This window comes from Pogona vitticeps, chromosome 4, assembly GCF_051106095.1.
Source record: "Pogona vitticeps strain Pit_001003342236 chromosome 4, PviZW2.1, whole genome shotgun sequence".
Taxonomy (NCBI): Eukaryota; Metazoa; Chordata; class Lepidosauria; order Squamata; family Agamidae; genus Pogona; species Pogona vitticeps.
In genome coordinates, this window is record NC_135786.1 from 184,000,302 (window position 1) to 184,020,923 (window position 20,622).

General features: G+C 39.2%; 1 long non-coding RNA gene across 1 annotated transcript; it reads left to right on the forward strand.

Annotated features, from left to right (window-relative positions):
* The first annotated feature begins 435 nt into the window (after positions 1 to 435).
* On the forward strand, positions 436 to 20,455 carry LOC140706391 (uncharacterized). The gene is made up of 5 exons (XR_012086033.2): positions 436 to 3,166; positions 5,884 to 6,074; positions 12,233 to 12,470; positions 13,600 to 13,909; positions 17,049 to 20,455. It is a non-coding gene; the product is annotated as an uncharacterized LOC140706391 (long non-coding RNA).
* Positions 20,456 to 20,622: the final 167 nt, after the last annotated feature.

Here is a 20,622-nt window from a genome sequence, read left to right on the forward strand (position 1 = left end):
TCAATCAGACATACTGTCGATTTTGACACAGGATAAGGTATGGGAAGAAAAAACATTAGAGATAAGAAAGAAATGGTCGGGATATGTAAGATGGGTAAGAGAAGGGGGGGCCAATAATGTTATATTGGTTAAACTCCAAAAGGTGTGCTCATGGTTGCAGATTTAAAATTAAATGGTCTTTTTTTTTTTTTTTTTTTTTTTGGGGGGGTGGGATAAGGGGGTAGAAATAAATAGGAAAATGATGACTATGTAAAGATAAGAGAAATGGTTATGTATGGATATGTTAATTAAAAAATTAAAAATAATAATAATAAAAAAATAAAAATAAAATCCAGGCTTCTTAGAAAAAAAAAAAAAAAAAAAAAGTGAGCAAAACCTTGTTAATAGAGTTCAGTGTTCAAGAAACACTCCCTATGACCCTAGCCAATCTGGGTTAAGCAAGGGGACTTAATTTCATAAATCATCCAGCTAATCCCATGCTGCTGCCTCCGTCATGGATGAATTTATTCCAATTTCTTGAAGACTGGAACAGAGAAAACCATCCTTTAGGCTTTACAGTGGGCCATGTTGCCACCAATGATCCAGCTGCAACTCATGCCTATTAAATCTCACCCAGTTTTCCTGTGGCTCCCAAAGCCTTCTTTGGGGCAAAAGAGAACCCTAGGGAGCCTTAGAACCTGAAAGAGGGACAGGAAGCTTTCAGTTCATTTAAATTAATTATTTCTGGTGCTGAGATCCAGTTTATGCCACTGTAAGTATGCCAACAAGAATTTTGCCCACCAAGTTTGCCCCGGATAAACTGAGTAGTTTAACAATAATGTGGTTAAAAATTGTGGTGATTATAAAATAGAAGGGGATGAGAGGAGTGACAAAGCTAGACCATCTACATTCAACAACCTTCAACAGTCATATCATGTAATCATCATGCAAATATTTGATTAGCTAATGTTAAATGTACAAGTACAGTAAGACACAAGGACAGTTGTTATGCTGAGGAATCTTTCCAGAGCTATGGGACACGTGGCCCTCTCTTGTCTTTTACAGAGGAGAGTCCTTCAATCTCAAACACTGCTGGTGGACAATAATTTTGAAAGTGTCCTCCATTTTAAGAGCAGTCCAAGTCTGATACAGAAGCATATGGAAGGAGACAGGAACTCTAAAATTTCCCGTACATAATTGACACCTGGACATCAAGCTTGGCATGACCACGGCCATCTGGTCACAACCTTTTGGGTGAGATGTATTGTAATTTTATTCACATTATGAAAAACATACCTAATTTTCCAGCATTTATTATTTTGTGCTAATGGATGCCCATGTTTGTCCTCTTTTTAGGTGATGCAGATAGAATACGTGCATTAAGATCTTAGATACCTGTACAAATGCATCTTACAAATCTTACTGTTTAAATAAGCATGAGCCTAGTTTCAGCCATATTCTTGTGGTTGTCTGTAAAGCCAAATTATATAGTACATTTTAAGCTGGTTGCAAAAATCCAAAGAATGATGGTGGGGGTGAATGTCATGTTATCAAATGATGGGAGGATCAAACCCAACCATCTATTTTGGATTATCAGCAGACTGTCCAGACCTCTGCTTTACCTTTAAAATCAGGATCATACAGTACATAAATAGTATTTGGGCAAATATTTTGTATCATTGTGTCTGCATACAGGAAAGAGCTCTTCCTGATGAATTCTTCTTGGTATGCAAATATTAAAAGCACAAGGGCTTAGTCAGATAAAAAGTATGGGTGCATGTATTTAATCAAGATTTCTAAAGTCTATCACTTTTGAAGCATTCATTAACATGCTTAACTTTTAAAATATACAATAAAGATTACATACCATAAAGTCAATTCCAAGATCTTCCAGGTTTGGAAATTTGGAAGTGGTTTACCATTTTGTTCTTCTCAATGCACTCTGGGGCTATGCAGCTTGCCCAAGGCTATACAGGATGCCTCTTCTTCCAGGTAACTCAGTGGGAAATTGGGACAACTGACCTCTGGTTCTGCAACCAGATACTCGACTTACTGAGCTATCCAACAGCACAGTGGATGAAAAACTGAAAATATAGGACAGAAATTCTAAAATACAATGAAGATATTATTTGAAAGCACACATGTTCTTCAAGCATGTCTCTGGATCAGGGAATAATTATCCACTAGAGACAGACACGAACTGCTGGTTTGGTGATTCTTGCTGTTTTGTTTTGTGGCCAAACAGGTGTTCGGTTCTTCCCAGTCCCGCCTCCTCCATAAAAATATCACATGGTGAAGAAACATATGAAAACTGGAAAAAAACAACAACCAAGAATGTGTCAGATTCAGAATTCCTTGGTGAAATACCTCTTTGCATTTTTGATGTGCAGATTTGTGGGAATCCGAGGGATGTAGAATTGATGCCTTCTATATGTTCATCATGTTAAAGACCTGTTAAAAGAACTGAAATCATTGAAGCTAAAGGCAGCTGATTAATCAATTGTAGAAAATGCAGTAAAGGCTACGCCAAACTATACCAAAATACTCATGCCAGACAGCAATTGATCTGAGTTTTGCTTTCAGTTAATGATGAACATATAAACCAATAAATAAGAAAACCTGTTTCTCACAGGCATTGATCCAGCTCTCTGGACTCAAATTTCATCTCTACATGTTTTGGCAAGTATCTGCCATAGTACCAATTATCCATCCCATTACTATGACTTATTACTTATAATGTCTAATTTGCATCTAAGTAAAAGTACACTCTTTCAATCTATTCAGAGGTAAGGCATCCAGGCCTTTTTGTTAGTCCCAACCACAGCAGACTGATTGAATCAATAGGATTTACATGAACCTTGGTTTATCTTTGAGCAATTGATTCTTATGTTTACCTAAGATGAGATAAGCAGTTGGATTAAGGCCATTGAAGTAAATCCTCTAGTGCTGTCATAACACTTTCTTTCTCTTCTCCTGGAGCTTTTGATGTCATCCAAAACATGGCACATGACAGTCACCTGATTCTCCAGAGCAGATTTTGAGGGTGTACTGGGGGAATTTAAAGGAGGGAAGCAGGAATGATTCCTTTCTCATCTCCCATTGGATTCGGCTCCCTGGGTTCAATAAAAGTTCGATAGGATTGCACCGCTGGATTCTGCTTACTGAGATCAATGAAAATCGCTGCCAGGTAACCGTGTACTAGACTGCAATCTTACTAAGGATGTATGCTTAAATTTGGTTCATTGTATTTTAGACAAGGCAAACCAAAAACATGACAAACAAATCGGCAGAGTAAAAGGACCTGTAATTTGAAGTTAACTGTTTTGTTTCTTCATACTTAGTTTGAGAAAACAATCAACTGTTCTGGGCACTGCTGCTTCAGTGCATTTTAAATTATTAGCACTATGACATCCAGCACAGTTGCACAAATACCCCAGTCAAGATTTGAATTCAAAGTGCTGCTGCAGAGTTATCTGGGACCAGACTATCTCTATACAGGGCAATTTGAGAATTCAGTAGTCTGAGGTGAAGCAGTGGGTCCCAGGTTTTCAAACCTGCCTTAGAGTGGTTACACCAGAAGCAGTAAGAGTACTTGGGAGCAGTGCCAGCATCTTCTGTCAGATGCAAAGGCTGTTGCTAGCAAGAGCTGCCCCTTGACACTCCAAAAAAAAAAAAGGGTGGAACAGAAGAACATGACATTGGTAGCTGCACTGATGGAAGACACAGTGTTGATAGATATTTTCTTAGATACTGAGGGAGTCTCTGATGCAACTAAATGAAACAAGATACAGTGGTGCCTCGCAAGACAAATTGTTTCGGCAATGGGGTTGATGACTCGCAAGACAAATGTTCCTATGGCCATGCTTCGCAAGACAAATGTTTTCTTTTTTTTGTTCCTGCCTCATGTTTGCTGATTTTTAAATGTTTTTCTATGATGTTAAAAAAGCTTAAGTTTTTTGATTGAATTTTTAAAAATCATCTGCACAATATGTATGGCTTTAAAGAGCACTTAATAAACCCTTTGTAAGCCAAATTTGACTTTGTTCTGACTTTTTTTGCCCATAGGAACGCATTAATTAGATTTCAGTTCATTCCTATGGGAAAACGTGTTTCGCAAGACAAATTTTTTGCAGGACAACATTAACCGCGGAATGAATTAAATTCATCTTGTGAGGCACCACTGTATATTAATTGGCAGATCTTTTAGTTCTACAGGAGGAAGCATAATCATTCATAGCTTCAAGATAAGGAAAATGCAAACAATATGCTTCTGTTACTACCCTAGCAACATGAATGCTTTTTGCTATAGGCTTTACTAAAGTATTGAGCTCCATTCACTTCCAATATGTTTTGCTATACTAGAGAACCTTTGATATGTATTTTGCTATTAAGCAAAAGTAGCTATTTGTCCTGAAGTAACCTCTAGCAGCCGTTCATTGCTGTTCAAACTTCCATTTTATGATCATACCCCTCATTTTCAAGGTCACATTTCTTATATACATTTAATTACTTAATACTTTATTTTATATAAAATTTATATAAAACTTCAACATTGCCCTCTACCACTACCATTAGGTGAATAAGGTGATGTCTCGCTTATAAATTATCTCTGTTGTTCCACAGTCCAGTCTGGCAATCTTGATACTAGTAGCAAAGAACTAGCAGTGCTTATATGTACAGTGAATAATCCATAGCAGTGCATTTGTATGTAAAAGCATCCAACACAAACTCATCCACACATTAGAAAAAAACCTGAAAAGGAAGGAGCAAGAACAGTGTTTTCAGTGCAAGAAGGGTGAGCAGACAAACTAATTGGCCTTAAATTAAGTTCTACTCCAGAGGAAGATTGGCACATAACACAAACTAACAAATGTGGAGGAGTAATGTTAAACTATCATAATCACCAGAATGAAGTACCACAAGGTATGAGCCCCGTGTCATGGTGGCTAAACTGTAGTACTGAAGTCAAGACTCTGCTTATGACTGGAGTTTGATCCCAACAGGCTTTGCTAGCTAGCTCAAAGCTGACACAACCTTCCATTCTTCTGAGGTTGGTAAATTGAGTCCTCAGCTCATTGGGGGTGGGGGAGGGCAATATGTAGCCCACATAATTAAAATTGTAAACTGCCCAGAGAGTGCTTTAAGTGCTATGGGGTGGTATATAAGCAGCACACAAGAAAAATCAACACAGAACTAGACCATGTAAGTTCTTCCAGATGTTGTTGTTTTTTATACAGAGAACAAATAGAAAAAGAGGACAGGAAGTCTGGAAGCAAACAGTTTTTATAGAATTCTGAATATCTCCCAAAAACATAATGATTGAGAAGTTCTTGATAAAATGATCCCTGTCATTAGAAGCTGGTCCTTATAAGGTTGCATCACCCATTAAGGTAAATGCTTATTTCCGAAGCAAACTAATTTATTAAATGTGAATTGAAGCAACTTTGTACTAGAAATGGTCAAACATTTCCTCCTCAGGGTGCACCGCCTCTGCATACAGAAGCAGTGTCTTATGTAGTAAGCCCTTCTGTTATTCAGTGCAGCGGTCCTCAAACTTGGGTCCCCAGATGTTCTTGGACTGCAGCTCTCATCAAGTGGTGAAGGGTTATGGAAATTGCAGTCCCAGAACATCTGGGGACCCCAATTTGAGAACCACTGTACACTTCCCTCCACCCAGAGGCATTTTACAGAGAATCAAAACTAAAGAAAGGATTTTCCCCAGACTGCTTCGTTATAGGCCTTCAAAATGTCAAGGCATATGCAAAAGTTTGTGGAAGTACAGATTCTGCCCTTGTTGCTTTGGTGAAAAGTATTCTTTCCTTTTAGAAACTGTGAAATCATTCCAGTTTGGTATAATCCAATGAGCATGTTTAATGACAGGCTTTCTATTTCTCTGATCTCTAGTAGACTGTTTCGGACTGGTATCACCAGCAGCAGTAACAGAAAAACTGGAAGAAGTCTCACTTATGCCTGCAGTCCTCCCTGCTTCTGCCTTTCCCCACTCTCACAACATCAACCTAGATTTCTGCTTACAACGTTACATAAAAGGCCAAAGTAAATAAAACCAATTCAGTGTGAGCTCTTATTGGAGACAGGTGAGTAATGTCTTTCTGCTTCTGAGGATTTTCAGAACTATGTTTTGCTTTGATCTGTCTCCACAACAAACCATCTTCTGATCCTTTCCAGTTTCTGAAAACATTTCTAAATTTTGTTGGTTGTGTAGGCTTTATAAAAATCTGTGATTCTCCTCCTTATTCTTTGGACAGCTGCAAGAGTGGCCTGCACCCACAGAAACATACATGATGCATTTAAGACAAAAGGATAACCATTCATATCAGTGATATGAATTAACGTGAAGGGATATTTTCCAGAGGATTTGCTCTGTAGCAGCACTTTCAGTTACAGTTAATTCTGTGAGAAGCAATTGCACTGTAAATATTTCCTCAGTATTCTTTATAGCCTAACATCATTAGTGTGAATCAGTTGTAAATAATGGATATATCATAACCCTCCATATATACACTCAGATGTCATCTACCCTTTGTTGAAATGAAGCATGCTTGTGAAAAATGAAATATTTATTCAAGCAGTGTATATAATATCAGTCCCACAGCAATTATAATACTTTTCTTTGACAAGTGTATAAACTTAGCTGCAACTTTGGGCAACCTAGCTGACTGAGTTCTAATTTTTATGTGGCTCTCTCTGCTTGGGAAGTTGTCATGACCCAAGTCTGCTGAATGTCCTGAACTGGGAGCCTTTCATATGTCAACGTAGGCATCACACTGAATTCTAAATGTATGGAAAGAGTCAAGCAAGGCCTATGATATTTTTCTGCATGACAAGAAGATGTTTCCCACAATGTACAGATGCTGTCTGGATTGGCAGCTGAATTTTACCTCCAAACTGGTGTCAGAACATTTTCCTCCACCACACCTGAGGGTAGTGATCAAGAAAAGCATACATAGCTCTGTCCAGCAATACTTAATCATTACTTACTAAACTCTAGCATTTGCAGTGGAAAACGTCAAGCTGTATAGTAAAGAACATACATAACACTCCACGCACTTAAAGTGCCAACTCACTATCCCACTCTTTATGTGAATTAGAACACCCCTCACATTCCCAGTTCCTCTGGATCCAATCTGCAGGTTTACTGCGGCCAGTAATATGTTTCAAGGGAATTCTTCCAACTGTGTGTGGGGGAAAACAAACCCCAAAAAGTGAGTGTGGGGATTTTGTAGTTTAGAGCTCCATTTTGTGGTTGTTTAGGGATACATCAGTGATGTTTAACATAATCATTATTTTAGTATAATCATGCATTCTCCTGTGATTCTCCTTATAATCATCCCATTGTTATGTGATTCTCGTTGTGCGCAGGCGTGGAATGCCTTAAGACTGATAACCACACCATGCCTCTATGGCCAAATTCTTATCTTATGCTAATTTTGCTTGTTTTGCGTGCTTAATAAAAACATCTGGGGTGAAGAAGGTAGCCATCTTCTTCTTCTCTACCGGTACCTGAATACTAACATGATAAAGTCTGCAGTGTCTTTTTTATCAGAGAGTTCTCTCATCAACTGTTGCCGGGCAGGCCTGGTAATAGTTCCCTGGCTACTTTCCCACAAGTGAGCAGCATAATCAGAGAAATGGGAAGTTTCTCCAGCCAGTAACTCCTGTCTAGACACCAAGTTGGCCCAAACTTTTGCTCAATGAATAGTCCAAGGAGACAACTTGTTGGTGGAAGCTTATCTTCTGAGAGTCAGTAACAGAATTCATGAGATTTTTTTAAACTGAAGAAACAGACCATGTGGTAAATTTGAATTTAAATGAATGGAATGGACTAAGGAAAAATGTAAAAAGGGTTGGAATCCTGTTCACACAGCTCTGCTGCATAAGGCTGATGATGTCATCAACCATAGACATTAATGTTTAATTAGAAATTTCTTATTTCCTCCTTAAGTTCCAAGGCTCCCTAGGACTCTCTTTTCAACCTGGGGTCCTTGGAACAGGGATGGAAATCATTAATGTTTGAAAATCACTGACAGCAGAACCTGAGTCATGGCAGTGACCTTAATGCAACAGAAATTCCCATTAAATGGAATATTTTTTTTTCCCAGAGGAAAATTTCCCAAACTAAAAATTAGACAAATTTCATGCATGTATTGAATTGGAGCGTATTTAGTAAACAATTGTCACATTCCCAGGGGGTTTCAACAGGCAACAGTTCAATAAACCAGTCCAATATCAGAAGTCCAGAAGATGCAAAGCAGATACTGTACCAAAACGCCAAAGCCAAAACACAAACCGTAGTCAGCAGTCAGAGTCCAAAGCCAAGGGTCCAGAGAACAGGGTCCAGGATAAACAGGAGTGTGGATGCGAGCCAAAGTGTTGACTTGTTGCTTCTATAAACATGTAAGCCTCTGGGTGCAGATTTTATAGCAAAAGCAGTCATCTAAACACCTCATCCTGCTAAAACTCAGGGCTGGTCGACCTGATGTTCCTATGGGAAGCGTTCATGCGAGCTTCGGATCTTCGTGTCATGAATCCTTGCTGAAGCTTCTCCCTCACTCTGGCTACTGGGGGAGGAGAATCTGGTGGTGATTTAGCTGCCTGCGATTCTGATTGCCCAGGATTCTCCTCAGCTGTAACTGACCCCTCAGATTCCAGATCTTCTTCGGCTGAACTCATGACAACAACCATTGTACTTGGTGTACCATAACCAATAAGGAAAATATAAGTCTACTTGGAAAACCCTGAAAAGGGGTGCCATAAGTCTGGCAGAACACCTCCTTCTGACCAGATCTGACCCTCTTGTAAGATCTTCCCAGGTTGGGCAGTTGAGAGTTTTGACCCTGAGAGAGGCTCGGAAATCAGTAACCAGAAACTGGGCCTTCTTGGCAGTAGCCCCGCAACTGTGGAATGCTCTCCCACCCAAAATTCACCTGGTGCTTTCACTGAGAACTTTTAAGCAATTATTAAAAATATTTTTATTTAGGCAGGCCTTCCCAGACTATACCTTGATACAACAGCTAATGTTCAACCCCGCTATCCTTTCCTTATTTTTATTTTAATGTTTTACTGATATTATTTTCATTCATCATTATTGTATTGATTAATTTATACTATAAATAAATAAATAAGTATTGACTTCACAGCAAATGATTACTATTAGCTGGCTGCATAACTCAGTGGTTGTGATATCTGGCTATAGAGCCAGAGGCTGGGAGTCCAATTCTTCACTCTGCCTCCTGCAAGTACAGCCAGCCTCTGTGGCCTTGGGCAAGCTACATATTCCTAAAATGCCCCCAAAAGAAGGGAATGGTAAGCCACTTCTGAGTATGTTGTACCTTGAAAACCCTGAAAAGGGCTGCCATAAATCAGAATAGACATGACAACACATGATGATTGTTATTAAGTGGTGAGTGTATGTATGATGAAAACAAAACGGAATAGTCTAATGAAAAAGATGCTGTGAGCATGCTTCAGTTAAAAACACAGGATTCGCTTATTGGTTGCTTCATACTAGGTGTAGAAAGAAACAAAGTATAAGGGAAATAAGTAAATACCCAAGTCCTTTAAAGAAAAAGTCAAGTGAGTGACTGACGTACAGACAGACAAGCAATTCAGGAACTTGCAGTAATAAATCTCACTTGGAAGCAGGTAAGACAGATAGTTTCACTTAAGCACATGTGTACATAGTTCCTAAGACATATAGTAAAGGTTCTGGTGAAATGACAAATGTAATTTCAGCCACAGAAAAGCTGTGTCATGATCTGCCAAACTGAAGTCAAGGCCTCATAAAGAGAAGGGCAGGGAGCATACAATGGAAATGCCCACAAGAAAGAAAATAAAAGGATTAGATGGGGAATAAAATCTATTTTCTCTTCATGTTCCAGCCTTATCATTTCCCTAGGATACTTTAATTTTTGTTCAGTATCATTCTATGTGATGTGTGCTTTCCATGTTTCATAATAACAACATTCATAATGTATAAGGAAGTGAGCTATTTTAACATCTTAGGTATCAAAAGCACTAATTTTTGTTCTTGTTGTTATAAATACAGGTTATTCTATTTAAAAACAAACAAAATTCTACCAATTATAAGTATCAAAACTTCTACAGTACATGGACTCCACATTAGATGAGCACAGGGGTAGTTTTAATGCTATGGTGAAGCATTCAGAATACTTGGACATTTCTTCAGCATCCCTGGGTGCTTGGCTGTAGGGTGAAGGTGAAGGAGGGATGTGGCATTTGCTGCTCTTCCTTTAGAAAAGGTACTTTCCATACATTGTAGAAAAGTTTTACAGTTGTTGTCTAAAATATGTGAGGAAAACAGAAAGAGTTTTAGACTGGGGTCCTAACTTCTATTTGGAACCTAATCTAACCTATGTTACTGTGCATGTCAGAATATCTAGGCTTCATTTATATTGTAAGTTGATACAAATTCTTCTCTGAATAAGCATTCACAGTTGCAGCTGCCAAATATATGGAAATATGAAATTAAGTTGACTGAAGAAATGTTACTATATAGTTGGTTCTGCAGCTGCCATCCACTGGAGCAAAAAGATTTTCACTCCTGCCCTCTTCACACAGTTTAATTCCAACTTCACTGTGGAACTGATTGCAAAATCAACAGGGTGCAATTCACCTGAAACCTTCTCTTAAATGGTGATGGGAGACTCACAGCTCTTAAGACTAGCACATATCCATGTTACTGTAAATCCTTGAATCTCAGAGACTGGCTATCCACACATGTCAGGTGTCCTATGGGATCCAAATATATAGAGAGAATTGACTGCTTGTGGAACAGTTTTCCTAAACTCTTTCTTAATTCTACTGGAAACTACAGTATTTGACATCTGGTATGGTACTAGCTTATAATTATTGTCAGCTTCTGGAGAGAAATGTTGAGTTTCAGGAAATACAATATTAAGAACGATCACTATTCACCTTTCCCACTTCATACTGACAGATGCTTCATACTTGCGATGAAATATTATAGTTCTTCCATACTTGTTTTCTACAGATGTTTGCTTAGAAAGAGACACTGGTCCAAAACTGGCTGGTTAGTTAGACCTGCAAAAGGCAAATGGTATAACTTCCAGCATATTCTTGTGAATAATCAATGAGTTCCCACTGGAATTGTCCGGTTTGAGTGAAGCCAGTGGGAGCATGCACACTTGAACATTTTTTTAATTGCCAGTGAGAACACACTGGAAGTTACTGTACACTGTTTGCCTCCTGCAAGCATTACTAAACAGCTAAATTTTGAGCACTGTCAGTTATGTAAAATGTTCTTGGATCTCGCTGAGCTTCAGGAACCCTATCCAGCACTTCTATTTAAGGCAGTATGGCAATGGAACCAATTACCTTGGGAGGTGGTGAGCACTCCAACGCTGGAGGCACTCAAGAGAAAATTGGACAGCCATCTGTCTGATTTGTGTTCCTGCATCAAGCAGGGGGTTGGACTTGATGGCCTGATAGGCCCTTTCCAACTCCATGATTCTAAGATTTTGATTTAAGCATTGTTGGGACCACTCATTTCATTGCATTTCTGCTTTATCTGATAATGGAATGCCTTGGCATGGAGGCTAAGGAGTCACATACACCATTTGAAAGGATCCTCAAATCGGGGATGAATACAGTCTGGAAGTGAGGATGTCTCAGTCCTGATGCATTGAAGTAGCATAGACAGAAAACTATCATGATGAAAATGGAAAATTCTTCAATAAAATTGTGCAGTGTGATGGCAGACTAGTTAAAAGTCCTTGCTATGTTATCTGTTATGTACTACTTTACCATGTTTCCCCTTGCTTTTCATTTTCACATGGAACCAGTGCAAATGTGATAGTAGCGCACTTCCCCCTGCCTTGAAATAACAAGAGTAATAGGTTAATCTTCAAAATAATGCTCATACAGACTTAATGGGGAGTCTTTCCAATGCCTATACATTTAGTAGCAACTCACAGAACACTGCATATATACTTACATCAATTTTAGGACTGAACATGGAATGTGAATAGAAATGCCCTGGTTTAATTGGTTGGAAGAAATACAGCTTTTCCTTGGAATTCAGTAGTAACTGCAACTGTTTGGCTAGAATTACGAACTTGTGTGGGCAGCTTCAAGGAACATAGACTTCATGCAAATGCCCAAGGCTCATTTTCATTTCTTATGCCAAAAGATTAACAATGTTATTCACTCAGTCTCTGAGGCACAACATGAATAGATTATTATTTCCTTATAGGTTGCCAGGGAAGGGAAGATGCTCCCAATGTGAAAGACGAAGGGGACAGAAAAAGCTACATTAGAACTTCCCCCGTGACAGAATACTCTGTGCCCCTTTTGAAACTGTTCTTTCCTCCATCGTCGATCTCTGAGACAGTACATCTTCTTCTCTACATTCCAACATGCCAGAAAGATCAAAGAGAAGAAGAGCAAAGTAATAACTACTTTCCTCGGTGGCTCAAATGCCTATCTTCATGGTAAGAAAATCTCTTTCTTTGTACAGTAAACTTAATAGGAATTCCTAGCTTTCTTATTTTGTGAGGCTTGACCATTAATCCAGAAGATTCTCGAAGCTCTGAAATGAGGCAGGATGGGGTAAAAACATGATTAACTGGAAGCTCTGGGCAACAGTATAGGGACAAAGAAACTATTAGTTCTAAGATACTTGTAAAGATGGCAGTCTAGGTGACAATGAACATCACAGGGTCAAAACTGGTATTATGCTGAATGGTCAAAATTATGACACGTTCCTTAGGGACTTGATTTTTATTTATTTTTTTAGAATTACACAGGCCCAGAGACAGGAGTTGCTTATATGCACTATGAGTCTCAAACACATAAATACAATTGATTTTCTAGTAATCTCCAAGCATTCAGAGGTAAGATAACTTAATTCAAGCATGGAATACTTAACTTAAAAAAAAATAATAGAATCTCCGAAACCTATTGATGTGTCTTAACTATCTATTCTACCTCAAGAGCACATTCTTGGTATCTCTTGACAGTCACAGCTGAGGTGGGCCACTTCTGAGAGTTAAGGGCTGCTTTGTCAGCTCTTCTAACCACTGGGGCTCACACATCCATCTCTCATTGTTGTGATAGTGAAATGTATGACATGGCAGCAAATAAATCTGTTTCAAACAAATACTTTCACTTTTTAAAAAAGGCAGATAGGGAATGGGCACCTTCTTTTGAAGCCAGTCTGAGTGACAGGCTTCTGAGAACATGCTTCAGGTTCAAAATAAGGTGCATATGGTGATATGTCATCTTTAAAAGAATTACTAATTTTAAGGCGCTTTTGCCACAATTGTTGTGTTCAATGGTACGGCAGTAAACTTAAAAGAAATATTACCCTGTTTTTTTATATTTGCTGCTGCCACCACTGGAGATTGAGCAATGGGGACCTGGAGTCAGAGGACTGAAAAAAAACAACAGCCCAGTGGCAGGCTTACATTGTTTCCTGCAAGCTGTGTATTGCCCACTGGTTTAAAGTACAACTAATCCGTGTTAAGTAAGTGTGCATATTTGAGAACACAGGAAATGCTGTGCTTAATCAGATCAAGGATCAACTAACCTGTTTTTTGTTTTTGTGTTTCTTTTTGCTAGAATCATAGAAACTGGGAAGTAACTCATCTACAATCTATGGAGTATGGTCCTCTTGTCTCTGCTCATCTCACTGTGTTAAAACAAAAGCTGATAGCCTTCACACTATCATGAATTTTCTCTAGTGCTCTTGCAGAACAAATCATGGCAGGAAAAGTGACTGGCTATATACTCTTTCAGGATCGAGATATATCTAAATCTCAGGTTCAGGAGAACTGCAGCAAGAGAGGACTAATGCCTGTATATCCCGCAAGGCAGTTTCTCATTAGGTCTGCTACTGTGGGAATCAGCAAGTTGGAAAAGGAATGCACAGGTAGGTCTGTAGCTTGATGCTGCAGGGATCCACTCAGTAGTGGCCTTAAGATATTGAGAGGAATCTAAGGAAACCACATCTTGCAAAATGGTCTGAAGCAAAACAGTTATTCAGGAGAATGGGGGGTGGGCAACTACATCTTCTGTTGGCACAGTCAAGTATGATTATTTTGTGGCAGCCATACAATGTAAGGTAATGAAGAGCCCCTTCTTTTAAAAGGAAGTCACATAGTGCTAAACTGAACAGCAACAAAAATGATGGTGAGGGGTAGAGAAAAACTCCAGCTATGACAGTCATATGAACACCTATGAAAACTGCACTTGAAGCATTATATGAATTCAGTGCTAAGGCACTTCCATTTTTTTTTTAAAAAAATAATAGACTATAGGAAGGTGCGTTCTGTAATGCCTCGCTAGACGACGACCTCGTAAAATGACGAATCTGCATGATGCTGAGGTTTTGCGATCGTTATAGCGATTCACAAAACAGTCATTCCAGTGGGTGCTTTTCACTGGACGATGTTTGGGTCCCTGCTTCGCAAACCGTATCTTGCAAGATGATGATTTTTACACTGATCGGCGCTTCGGAAAACGGGTGTTTTCAGGACCCATGCTTCTCAGGACAGCCATTTTAACAGCTGATTGGCGCTCACAAAATGGCTTCCCTATGGGTGATCTTCGCAGGACGACGATGTATTTTCCCCATTGGAACGCATTAAACCAGTTTCAATGCACTCCAATGGGGAAACGGTTTTTTCATGATGATGATTTTGCCAAACAGCCATTTCTATGGAATGGATTATCATCGTCATGCGGGGCACCACTGTAGTTCCCCTGTGCAGCCCTGACAGCTGACAGCAGTAGATGAAAGGGGAAGAGGGTGGTGCTAATGACAGTGGAGGGTGGATGACCATTGAGATCTGGAGTAATTTGAGGTGGTCTCTGGTTTCTTGTTCTGCAACCACCCAGGGAAAGTTAACATTGTGCATGTGAACAGAAACATCAGTTTAAATGCCAGAGCACATTTTGAATCAACCTTATTAATCTAACTCCAACCTGTCTTCCCTGTCTAGTCACATCTTAAGGCAGAGCTCTAATACTACAATGCACATATTGAGTCAGATTAGCATGTCTCACTTTTCTACTCCTTGCATCTTTACCTTCTTTCTCCTATGTATCCTTTCTTTGGAAAGGAGGTTCAAACCTTGGAAATAATATTTCCTCAGCTCCTTCAAAGTGTAGTGCTTGGAATTATGTGTTTATTTCATAACCTGTCCTTGTTCATGCATAGCTTTGTCATGCTCTTAATGCTTCAGCAATGAAGTTACTCCTGGTGCCAAGTTGCTTTTCTAATCTAGCTTGATGTATTGCTGCATTTGCCCTTGAAATGAACATTGTATTTCTCTGGATGCTTCTTTCCAGGGTCCTTCCTCATGAGTCAGTGACCTTTAAGTAGGAATTGTTTTAGATCTCCATATAGGGAAGGATAAATCTGTTAATCTATTTTCTCCAACAATCAAAATTTTAGAACTTCTCTCTATGATTTCTGAAGTTACGGTAAATAAGTTCTTATTTAAAACCTTCCCCTCTCACAAATAACATTATTTCCCATCCCTACATCCAATGTGAAGCTTCATCTAGCCTGGAAAGGCTGTGGAACGGCAGAATAAACTATATAGACAAGCATTTGATTTCTTCATTAAGAATATTTTGTATCACTTTTCATCTACAGAAACCAGTACAGTTTGCAAACCAATTCAAATACATTATAAGGCAGCCAGTGATCTTGAGTTAGAACACTCGTTTATTGTGTCTTTTATTTTTGTTAGCTCGGGGAAACAAGAGCTACATGTTTGTAGGAACACATACATTTTGTAGGGCAACAGACTAATGAATCTGCAAAAATCTTGCATAGATAACCTGCTGTAAAATATTACTGCCCCAGGATCTTAATACAAATGTACTGTCATGATTTCCCTTACTTTAGAAATCATGTAAATTCACCATAATGTCTAATATATTAACAATATACTACACATGTATCACTTTGATTCTCTAGCCAGTATGTTCTCACATAAGATTTCACAATTGGTCTGAGGGAGATTCATTAAGTAAGGGATGCTGCTTTTTGTTGATCTTGATAACTCTCTCTTTCTCTCTCTCTCTCTTTCCTTACGTTCTTCTGGGACACCATGAACTGCTTCAACAATAAGCAGGTAATTTAGTACTATGAAGTTGTGACTAATTAACATTTCTTGAGATGACTTTGTGGAACTTTTTCTATTTCATCCAGTACCTGATGGTTTCTCTCATGATTTCTGGTTCCTAGAACATCTTTCACTCATTATCCAGTTATGGAGCTTTTTTCTTTGGTATGATTATACTGTATTCTTAAAAGTTAATTTCCAAGATCTGCTACTGGAAGGACATGTTTAATTTGTTTGTCTTCTTAATCTTTGTCTGGTGGCAATGGAGGTGATGGTTATAAAGGATGCTAGAGCATAAATTTTGGGCAGTAGTGTCAGAGATAGCAGGATATAGGAATAGTAAAGGCAAAATCTGAAAGTCAGTAGCTTATAAGGCAAGCAAGATCCCAGCCCACAGCAACTCTTGTCATGGAAGTGCATTACTTGGACTGAAAAGCTGGCCTGAATTCTGAAAATTTGTAGAGCAAAGTAATGCCCCCAAGAAACCGTGTCTAATGTATATGAATATCATTGATGAGGGCTTCAAGCCTCAGTAGCTTGAAGAAATGAGAGAATCTTGGGCGGTTTAATGGGAGATGGTCTAGAATTTGAAGAAGCTAATCATGGGCTGTTGCTTAGCAGGAGACCATGGCAAATCAGGGGCCACAGCATGTAAGCTTCCTGGTAGGTTTAAGAGAGGTGCAGGAGCATCTCACCAGGTAGTCTTTGTTGACCTTCATTGGCATTGAACCTTCTTCAGCTCAGCTCACCTCAGCTGAAGGAGACACAGCACTGGAAGAACAGCTGTATCTATTTGGTGTTTCCCTTGGATTGTTGCTGACCCAGTTTTCTACAGTCCTTCTCACCGCTCATGGCTGGCCCATGAAGGAAGATAACTGACAGGCCTATTTTTGAATATAAATTAATTAATTCAAGGACTAACATTGTCCTTAGATTCAGGAATGATGCCCAGGAAGAAGGCACCAGGGCACTGAAAGTGTCACTCAACCTGTGGTACCAGCCACTCAATGAAGAACAAAACAGACCAGGAAGGCTTTCCATGAAGAAGGGGAACAAATGAGTGCTTTAGTGCTGGCAGAGACAGGTGAGTGCTTTAGTGCTGGCAACAAGGATCAGAAGATGGAGCATTTTGTAGGGAATTCCAGAGACCTTAGTCCTCCTGGTGGAACAGGTGGAGCAACTTGGGACTGGAAATGGGGTGCAGCTGATTCCAGCTGTGGAGGAACAGATAGCAGCAGCAACATCTGGCCCCATGCCCGAAGCACAGGCGAAGGTTGCAAGGAGCCAGAGGGAGCCATCCTTCAAGTCCAGCCCAAGTTCAGATTGTGAGGGGTTATCGGAATGGAGGCCTCAGTCCAAGAGGATTAAGAAGGGAAAATTTCAAAGGAAAAACTGTCGGCAAGAAAGAATAGAATCTGACTCCAGCGGCTCCTCAGGGGAGTCTGCCTCTGATTCTGGCAGGAAAAAATGTGATAGGGGATTATTGGATAGTAGGGGTAAAGGTTACAGCTATATCAAAATGGGGTCAAAAAAGGAGGGAGAGGGCAGAGTAATGTCAGAAAGGTCTGGCAGGTTTATGGGTGAATCCAAACCTGACTTCAGCTGAGGCATTAGATAGCAAGGACCCCCTGGACAGCTCCTTTCTAAAATGGTAAAGGAGTAAAATTTGGAAGACGTTTTTGTAGATGTTTTTGCATTATCGCACACTGAGATGAAAGAAAGAGATCTCATACAGATGCTAAGGAAGGGAAGAAAGGGTCTGTGGCAAAGGTAGAAACGTCATTTCACAATTGGCTTGAGGAATACACAGTATACATGGGGATGTTATAGGTCACATACCCACAGTGAGGTTGGCATTTGTCTAACCACCTGGCCAATTTCTCAAATTCTTTTGAGGAAAGTCTGTAAATTATATTCAATTTTAATTTTGCTCTAGCAGTAAGTACTCACACTTAGGTAGTTGGGTATCTACATTACACAGTTATATCCTTTTGCTATCAATTTTAACTGCCATGGTTGCTTCCTGCTGAATCTTGGTGTCTACATTTCATCAAGGCATGTAGAAATTTCTTGTGGAGAGTTCTGATGCTGTAGATAAGAACTGTGAAGGGCAAGCCTGTGGATTCCAGAAGACAAAACCATATGAGCTAAAATGGTATCAAACTGCAATAACTTTGTAGTGCAGATACATTTGAATTAAAGCACCAGTTGTGTTGTTTTGCCAAACCCTTAACCTACCAAAGCCCTCTGACTAAATATACCACATTTTGTTTTGGGAGGTGCTCTACATCTCAAGAGCAAACCTTTGGTCCTTTGGTTTGCTGTCCTCTGAAGATGCCGGCCACAGAGACTGGTGAAACGTTAGGAAAAACCACCTTCAGAACACAGCCAAGAAGCCCGAAAAACCCACAACAACCATTAAACCTTTGGAAGTTGAAAGGAACTGGGCTGGGTTTGGTGGTTCATCAAAAATAAGGTGCCCCAATATGCACATACTGAAATACTTTCAACCACAATAAAACTACCATTGGATATAACTTAGTATTATTATGATTTCTGTCTTTCAGATAGAAAATGAAAGATGAGTAACAGTGAAATGATGCATGTTTCTGGTTTTCCTGCAATGATGAGGGCTACTTTTATTTTAAAACACAGAAAACCTTCTTCTCAAAAGTAAACTTTTTAATTTACTGTGTTGAGCAGTGCTCAAGTGGCTGAACATGTCAGTTTATTTCTTCTTTTCCTTAGCTTCCATAGCACTCAACAAAACTAATTGTATAACATGTCAGTCACAAAAAATACACCAGCAAAATCTTGCCTGTCTTTCTCCAGATTTACAGAAAATAAAGCAAAACAAAATGAAACAGGGAAAAAAACCCTACCCAGCCTTCTAAGGCATTCATAAATGAGATTCTTTTGTTGATTGGGAAATCATGTTGCTGCAGAATAGGCTTTTATCCCATTGTTTATGGGATTTGTATGGGATGGATTCCTAAATATGCTGTCACTCTCTGTTTTCCCATCATTTTCTTTCCATAAAAAAGACCTGCCAAGGAAAGAAAGATGGAATGGTCACACATTATATCTTCATTGGTAGCATTATGATTCCTCCTTCTGAAAACACTGATTGAATATGGAAATTACTGCATATTTTGTTGAAATTACTTTTCTGTTCCTGGTTTTGGAACATAGTCCTCTTGATTATCAAGAGAAAAGGATAAAGAGAGAAGAGTGGCTATTTTGAAAGTGGGTTTTGTCCCTTTTAATATCACTGTTTTCACCATCAAAATGCTTAGGTAACTCATGCTGCAGAACAGATTCCTTTTATACGAATCCTTTTTGTAACTAGATATTTGGCTTTTTTTCTTCATCATATCCCCACTGAACAGTTGGAACTCAAGCCAGCCACAATGATATGGCAGCAATTTTATAATAAATCCACAAGCAGATCAACTGAAGGAAATACAGTATTAACAACAGTATAACTCTGAATTAGAGCATAATCATATATTTCAAATAAAACTGAGAATTTGGCCACTGTGTTGATTCCAGTGGCCCAGAACTGTCTTCTATGTTTTTCCATGCTCTATAGTTAACAGGGACACAAGGGGATTGGTTGGGAAGTACCCCAGTTCTCTCTCTCTCTCTCTCTCTCTCTCTCTCTCTCTTTTACTCTTTCATGGGTCCCACCTTTAAGGGACAGAAGTTTCCCAAATCTATGTAGGAGACAAAATTAGCCTCTCCACCTCCCCACCTTATGCTGACAATTCAGTCTTCCTTGGGCTATACCCTCTTCACTATTTACTGGTTTGCCAGGCATTGTTTGGTATTCTTCCTTCACTCCAGATTGTACTGAGCCTTGCAACACTTCCAATATAATTGCATCTGGCATATCATTCTGTAATTCTTTTGCTAGCCGGAGGCTTACTCCCATCCGCATGAGACAATTGCTTGATAAATGGCTTTAGAGTACCAGGCCTGTCCCTATTCCCACTTCCCTGATGTTCTGCTTTTGTACGTGGATATTTGCTGTCATCACACTAGAATGTAGCTGTTTCATTGTGCTCTTTATGGAGCTGTATAAGTAGGTGCTATTGCTACTACAGTCTATGCTTTGGACATTCATAACATGATACCCATTAGATGAACATAAATACTTTATATCAAAACAAGAAGTTTACTTCAGAACATTACTCCCAAGGGACTCATTGCTGATTGTTGTGGCGCTTGCACTAAGTACTTTTCTCTCTCCTCAGAATTTTCTGGTTGATTATTGTTATTTTTTCCTTTCAAAAAGTACCCATTCTCATTTCTTATGTTTCATTCTGTGGCTCAGGCAGAGCTTTAGCTACTTAATGGCTATAGTAATAAGAAAATAAAGTTACCCAAGGCTGATTAGCAAATGTTGGGAATCAAAAGCTGAGGAAAACAAAAGAACATGTAGGTGGAAAGGGTTTAATAAGTAAACACTCAGTCAGAACTGGGTAAAGTTTGGCCACAGATGTTG